The sequence below is a fragment of the Schistocerca serialis genome, chromosome 9 (genome assembly GCF_023864345.2).
Source record: "Schistocerca serialis cubense isolate TAMUIC-IGC-003099 chromosome 9, iqSchSeri2.2, whole genome shotgun sequence".
In the NCBI taxonomy this organism is placed as follows: Eukaryota; Metazoa; Arthropoda; class Insecta; order Orthoptera; family Acrididae; genus Schistocerca; species Schistocerca serialis.
In genome coordinates, this window is record NC_064646.1 from 293416976 (window position 1) to 293423943 (window position 6968).

General features: G+C 37.3%; 1 non-coding gene across 1 annotated transcript; it reads left to right on the forward strand.

Moving 5' to 3' along the window:
* The first annotated feature begins 419 nt into the window (after positions 1-419).
* On the forward strand, positions 420-525 carry LOC126420167 (U6 spliceosomal RNA). The gene has a single exon (XR_007576030.1). It is a non-coding gene; the product is annotated as a U6 spliceosomal RNA (small nuclear RNA).
* The last annotated feature ends 6443 nt before the right edge of the window (positions 526-6968 follow it).

Here is a 6968-nt window from a genome sequence, read left to right on the forward strand (position 1 = left end):
ACTTTGAAAGATCGGCGAGCCACAGCAGTATGCTTGCACAAAAAATACACTTTCTAAGCATTATTACAATCTGTTTATTGGCTAACAATATGAGCCCCTGGCTACCAATCCATTCTGTCAGAACTGCACATCAACAGCAGTTTCCACTTCCGCAAAATTTGCGCCGCATATTTTAGCTGAGTCACATTGTTTACATTCACACACTGAGAAGTAAATATTTTTGTTACATCTGAACCTATAGGGAATATGCTTTCACATAAATAAATTACACTGCTCTGATTTAAGTTGAGTGACTACTTGTAGGTATATTAAGTCTATATTAATTCATTGTCGATAGGATCTCGGTAGGCATTTCCACGTGGCATCAGTCTCCATACTGATGGGCATGCTGCAGTTTTTTGGCTTACCACTGGCTGTTGGTACTCGCTTTGGCGGTACATATACTAAAATTGGAACGATACAGAGAAGATTAGCATGGCCCTGTGCAAGGATGACACACAAAATCGTGAAGCGTTCCATATTTTTTTATTTTCCCCCTCAGGAGACACCGCCTTAACGAAACACTGTCCTTGTGGGCGAGGGGGTTTGTGTGATCCAATGAAGTGGAGGGCTATGCCAGTGGTAGTGTAACTACCAGCAGGGCCTCCCAAGCCGGACAGGTCTCCATAGAGGATCCAGACAAAGTGTGTCTCACAACGTCCCGTCTAGTGTCTTGTCCTGTCCTGTCCTATCCTATTCTGTTCTGTCCCATCCTATACACTCCCTTCCTTTCCTTTTCCTCCTTGTAATTGTGTGGCAGCAGACACAGTCCACTAATGTGGACAGTGGAAGATCGTCATGAAGACAAGCTATCTAAGGGGTAAGGCCCTAAATTAAATCTTGGCAGGTGTCCCACTAAACCAGTGTCGGCAAACCATTGGAGTCAGGCAATAAATAATTCTGCCATTGTTAATAACAGTGTTTGCTATGAAGGTACTGAAGAGCAGTTCTCACTCATGTGTCTGGTGAGATGGAACTTCTAACAACCCTACCACAACAAAGGTCAGCATTTTTGGGCAACAACAGTCATATTATGTGACAGGTGTCATTAGAACACAGTTAATAAAGTCATTTCATGTAATAATCAAAAAACTAGGCACTCATCTTTTTGTGTTTCCCATGCTGGTCTCGTCATAAAATCATGGCTCAATCATTGAAAATCTAGGTGGTTATGATTCCAAGCTCGGATGCAAAGAGGCCTAGGTTTTATTCTGCTATATTCAAAAGTTTTGTAGATGCGCTTCACAAACCATTCTTGAAGATTACACTTTTACTGGACAATGGTGGTGTAAAAAAATAATCAGCATTCCGAATTTAAGTTACACTTCCTTTTAATTGCAATATCACGTGACACACAAACATCACTTCACAATACAAAACATACTTGAAAACATCTTCTTCACATTTTATAAGCCAACTACAAAATGCATCTTTCCAACATGACGTCCAAGACTTGACCTTTTCAAGGTCCGACTCTCTAACAACTCAACAACTATCTAACTATCGCTTACGCGCCCAAAAATCTGAGTTACACGTACATCAAAGATCATAGTGACAAAAGAAAGAATAGACATAAGAATAATACCATTGCAATATAAACATATCGATGTATCACAAATGAAATCAAATCTGAATGTTGTCTCAGAAATATGTTAAGTAGTTAACAGAAACACAGTAGAATATTACTGGTATCGAGAGGTTCAGGTGAGGTACCATAATGGTTACGTAATTCAAGTACCATTACAAACTGCAAAGAGATACCAGGTGAAATTGTAAATTTTATGAGGATTTAGTAACCTAGGGTTAAACCAGGATTTGTTGTGTTCAGGAAAATTTCACACCTCACAAGAGATTGCCATGACATATAAACTTTTTGTAATGTTAGAATGAAAATAAGTAGTCATGCTAGGAAGTGAAACCAAGGAGGAAAGTGCTAGTAATGGGGAAAAGTTTTAGTATGAGAGAAGAATGAGAATGCTTATACTGGAGTGGAATCCATTGATTCATTACCGTAGCACTTGTTGGCTGAAACATTTCATCTAAAATAAATGTCCTCTGGATTAGAAATTTAGGGAACCTAATAAGGAACCACTGAGAAATCTAGAGTACAGGCAGACATTTACGGGGTAGGGGGAACAGATGGTAGATTTTTATTTTACAACTCTGATTTTCAGGGGTGAGTGACTATGTATTAACTTAAGCATGGCATTATATTTCAGTGGCAACCATGTGTTAGGTTGTAGAGATAATAGTTAGTTCAAGAAGCTTGTGGTTTTAGCTAGGGCTAAATTCAGTGGCATAGTAGTTGTGACAGAATATTCTCATCCGGTTATATAAATTAAAGTATTTCTTGAACTGTAGATAAACAAGTAATTAAAAATTCCTTTAGCAAGTGTGGTCTAGTTAAAATTATTTTGCGTAGAAAAATAGTGTGTGACTCACATCACCTGGAGCACAGGGATGAGGGCAACAGACACACTCATGGACATCATGAAAACAGGAAAAGGAATGTCATGGCTTCACTACATCTTGGAATCATTCACCTCTGATATACCAGTTGTCTTGTCAAACAAAGGACAATGAAATCAAATAAAGTTGTACTACTGACATCAAAATTATGAACATTGTATGTGTAAGTACTTAATGCCATTGTTGTGTTATTTGTAACAGTCTCCTTCTTTATAGAAACAGTTTGTTGTAGCCAAACATACTCCAGCAATGCTTCCGGCAATTGGTTGCATTCCTTGACTCTATCACAAGCAAGCAATTACAATTTCAACCATTATTTCCAATGTCACTGTGTCTTTAAGTACTGCCATGGAAAATGAAATTCTGTTTTTAGAAGTAGTGGCATTGATCTTTGTGTGTTGACTAGTACTTGCAAAAAATAATAATAAATGGAATGAAATTTATTAAATTTATTTTTTAATCTTTTTACAGGGAACTGTAGGCTATCTTGCAAAATACATTACATTTTTCATTGACACCAAGTGTGTTGTGTATATTTTTCCAGTCTGTATTTTGCAAATGCATATTAAAATACGAAAACCTTCTGCTTTATTTTTGAACAAAACTGAGTTCAGAATTGATATGGCCTCTGACAAAATACCCTGAAAATATTTCAAGCTTGATCAAGGTTGCATTCCTCATCAATTCCCAGTATTGTTGCAGGTCTTATGGCATATTTTTTGCCCAATTCTGGAGCTGCTGGGATCTTTCTTGAATTTCAGCAGATAATGAAGAAAACATATTTCCTTTTAAATCATCTTCATGCAATAATCCAGCATCTCTAATTCCACTACCAGAAATGTCTCCTCCTAACTCGTCTTGGAGGTTCAATATAAGTGCCAAGCTTTTTACACAACTTTTTGGCATAACTTAAAGCCTCTTCTACGAATTCCAATCACTTCTCTTCCAACACCGTCTGTAAGACACTTATCTTCTGAGCACATTGCTCTATGTGAAGTCTCTCTGTTTGCAAATAATTTTGGGCATCATTCACTTCATAACGCACTGGTTGCCAGAGACTCAAGAAACATAGAAATTAAAATGATTGCATCCCAACTAACAAAGTTTCTGCATCCATTCATGTGTTCAAACTTCTGTCTATGTCTGTTAGCTTCTATGGCATTGTCAAAATTACCATGTAATCATTTTGTGATGTGTTTGCCCTCTAGTGTGTCTCCTGAATCCTTTTCAAACAATGGGGTAGAAGCCAGTAAATCTGTTACATAGCGCTTCTTGCTGAAACATTTAATCTCCGGACTCTAGAGCACAGGTAAACATTCTGCAGGGGATGGGGAACAGCTGGTAGATTCTTTTTTCTTTTTCTTTCCAATTCTGACTTTTGAAGCTGAGTGACTATGTATTAATATAATAGAGGGAAACATTCCACGTGGGAAAAATATGTCTAAAAAGAAAGATGATGAAACTTACCAAACAAAAGCGCTGGCAGGTCGATAGACACACAAACAAACACAAACATACACACAAAATTCTAGCTTTCGCAACCAATGGTTGCCTCGTCAGGAAAGAGGGAAAGAGAAGGAAAGACAAAAGGATATGGGTTTTAAGGGAGAGGGTAAGGAGTCATTCCAATCCCGGGAGCGGAAAGACTTACCTTAGGGGGAAAAAAGGACAGGTATACACTCGCACACACACACATATCCATCCACACATACACAGACACAAGCAGACATTTGCCTTTACAAATGTCTGCTTGTGTCTGTGTATGTGTGGATGGATATATGTGTGTGTGCGAGTGTATACCTGTCCTTTTTTCCCCCTAAGGTAAGTCTTTCCGCTCCCGGGATTGGAATGACTCCTTACCCTCTCCCTTAAAACCCATATCCTTTTGTCTTTCCTTCTCTTTCCCTCTTTCCTGACGAGGCAACCATTGGTTGCGAAAGCTAGAATTTTGTGTGTATGTTTGTGTTTGTTTGTGTGTCTATCGACCTGCCAGCGCTTTTGTTTGGTAAGTTTCATCATCTTTCTTTTTAGACATATGACTATGTATTAAGTTATATTTGAGGAAATTTGGCATAAAAATGATCAAGGTATTGCTGATCTTGACCAACTTAACTTTCTGGGTCAGCACAAAGCAATCAAGGGAGTAAAGAATTTTTCAAGAACTCATATTTTGAAGGTTTCAACCTGATGTTGCATCTTTCCAGAGTAGACTCAACAATCACTCTACAGAATTTTTTAAACCAGGGAAAATTTATTCTTGGACATGCTACATGTGTTGATAAAACTGTAAAATTTTACAAAAATGATTTAGATAGAGAAAGACTGGTAAGCAACAGACATTGTTTTACAACTTCTTAAGAGACAAAATGGGCAGGAAAAGAATCTGAGAGAAGTTGTGGAGTTCTTAAAAAAATGAATGGACAAGAGGACTAATTCAAAGTGTTTGTGCACTTTATTCACTTGCTTACTACAATTCCTTTGTCATCCTGGATGGACTTTTTCTTTTGTACATCCATACATGTCTTATTTAAGATCAAGAATGATGCATGATCAACTAAATCATATTGTTATTTTACATATTTACTGAGATATTACCAATAAACTAGATTTAGATGATTTGTTAACTACATTTATTTTGAGGTATGCAAAGTGCAGCACAGTTTTTATATTTTGCAGGTGATTTTTTAATAAAATAAATAATATTTTATGAATCCTTTTGTGTTATGTTTAGGATGGGAGACCCTTTTTTTGACAAGTACCCATTTACACAAAACATGAATTACCAGGCCTGATATGTTTTGGTTCAAAATGACTGTAAAAAGAACTTTCTTCATAAGTTTTGGAGATTTTATTTTTCAGTGACCTATTCCCAGTGTGTATCAAAATATCCTTTGATGTTGGCCATTTCCATGCCTTATTGATGGGCTTCATGCATTTGATTAGGGAACCATTCGTCTTCTGTTTGATAATTACTCAAAAACCCTAGTATAAACTACATCTTACAAGGAGCAGCCAAGTTTTGAAATGGAATATATTTTATGGGCAACTTGAGCCCACAGTAATGTTGCATTTGATGGTTAGAAATGTGATTCATGGTCACTTGAGCCAAAATCATATGACAAAAGAATGGGCTAAAGTAGCCCACTTTTGCACATTAGACTGACAAGTCTTTAAATTGATGTGTTTATATGATTTACTTTATAAAAATATTAAATGAGTATGGGTAAAAGAAATGATTTTTTTAAAATAAATCATTTATCAGCAATCCGTATCCTTTGATATTTGTGGAGATGAAAGTTGAGGAGTAAATGAAACAATAATTTTATAAATTTTCATTGTCACAAACAAGCCATACCACAGCCTCTGATGGCCAATATATGCACTAACAAACCTATTCATACTACAGACACTGCTTCCAACTGTCAGAAAATCGTAGTTCTAGCAATCTCATCAGTAACCATTGCATCTGACAATAGACTGGTACTTATTTTCCTTTTTGGGCTGAAGATAACACTTAGGGCTGTGTAAATATGTACCTATGTAGTCATGAATATAATAGAGGGAAACATTCCACATGGGAAAAATATATCCAAAACTAAAGATGATGTGACCCACCAAACAAAAGTGCTGGCAGGCTGATAGACACACAAACAAACACAAACACACACACAAAATTCAAGCCCTCGCAACCAACAGCCGTCCCGGCAGGAAAGAGGGAAGGAGAGGGAAAGACGAAAGGATGCGGGCCCCAAAGGAGAGGGCAAGGAGCCACCCCAATCCCGGGAGCAGAAAGACCCACCCTAGGGGGGAAAAAGGACAGGCACACATTCGCACACACACACACATATATCCATCCGCACATACACGGACACAAGCAGACACTTTCTTTGTGTTTTTTTTTTTTTTTAAGAAAAAAATTTTTTTTTAATTTATAAAATGCATTGCATTTTTTTTTTTTTAGAAAAAAAAATAATATATTTTTTTAAAAGCCAGAGATGGGAACTTTAAGTGTGAGGCCTTTGGGGGTAATGCCAAATGTCAGACAAGCCTGAGAAAATAAAATATGGGAGTGTAATCTGGCTAAGGCGAAGGCATGTTTGCGGAGGGAATGTAAATAAAACTTAATGGGGTCGTTGTGAGGGTGACATGGTATTAGAAGGTGGAAAGTGTAACATGAGGCTGAAATGAAAATGAAAATATAAATATATGGGGAGAGATAAAGGTGAACTAGAAAGCAACTGGAGATCTGGCGTGAAAAAAGGCGAGAAAGTGTTGGTTATAGCTGGGCTATGTTGATCCTGTGGTGAACTTGGGTTGGTAGACAACGATGTGCACAAAGGTTAGGTGGCTGTGATGCCGCCAAAACACGTTAAAGGGTGGAGCAATTCGGGAAAATTTTGAAAAAACTGTGTGTAAATGTATTAAAAGTAGTGGTTTTGTGGTGGCAGATTGTGAAAATG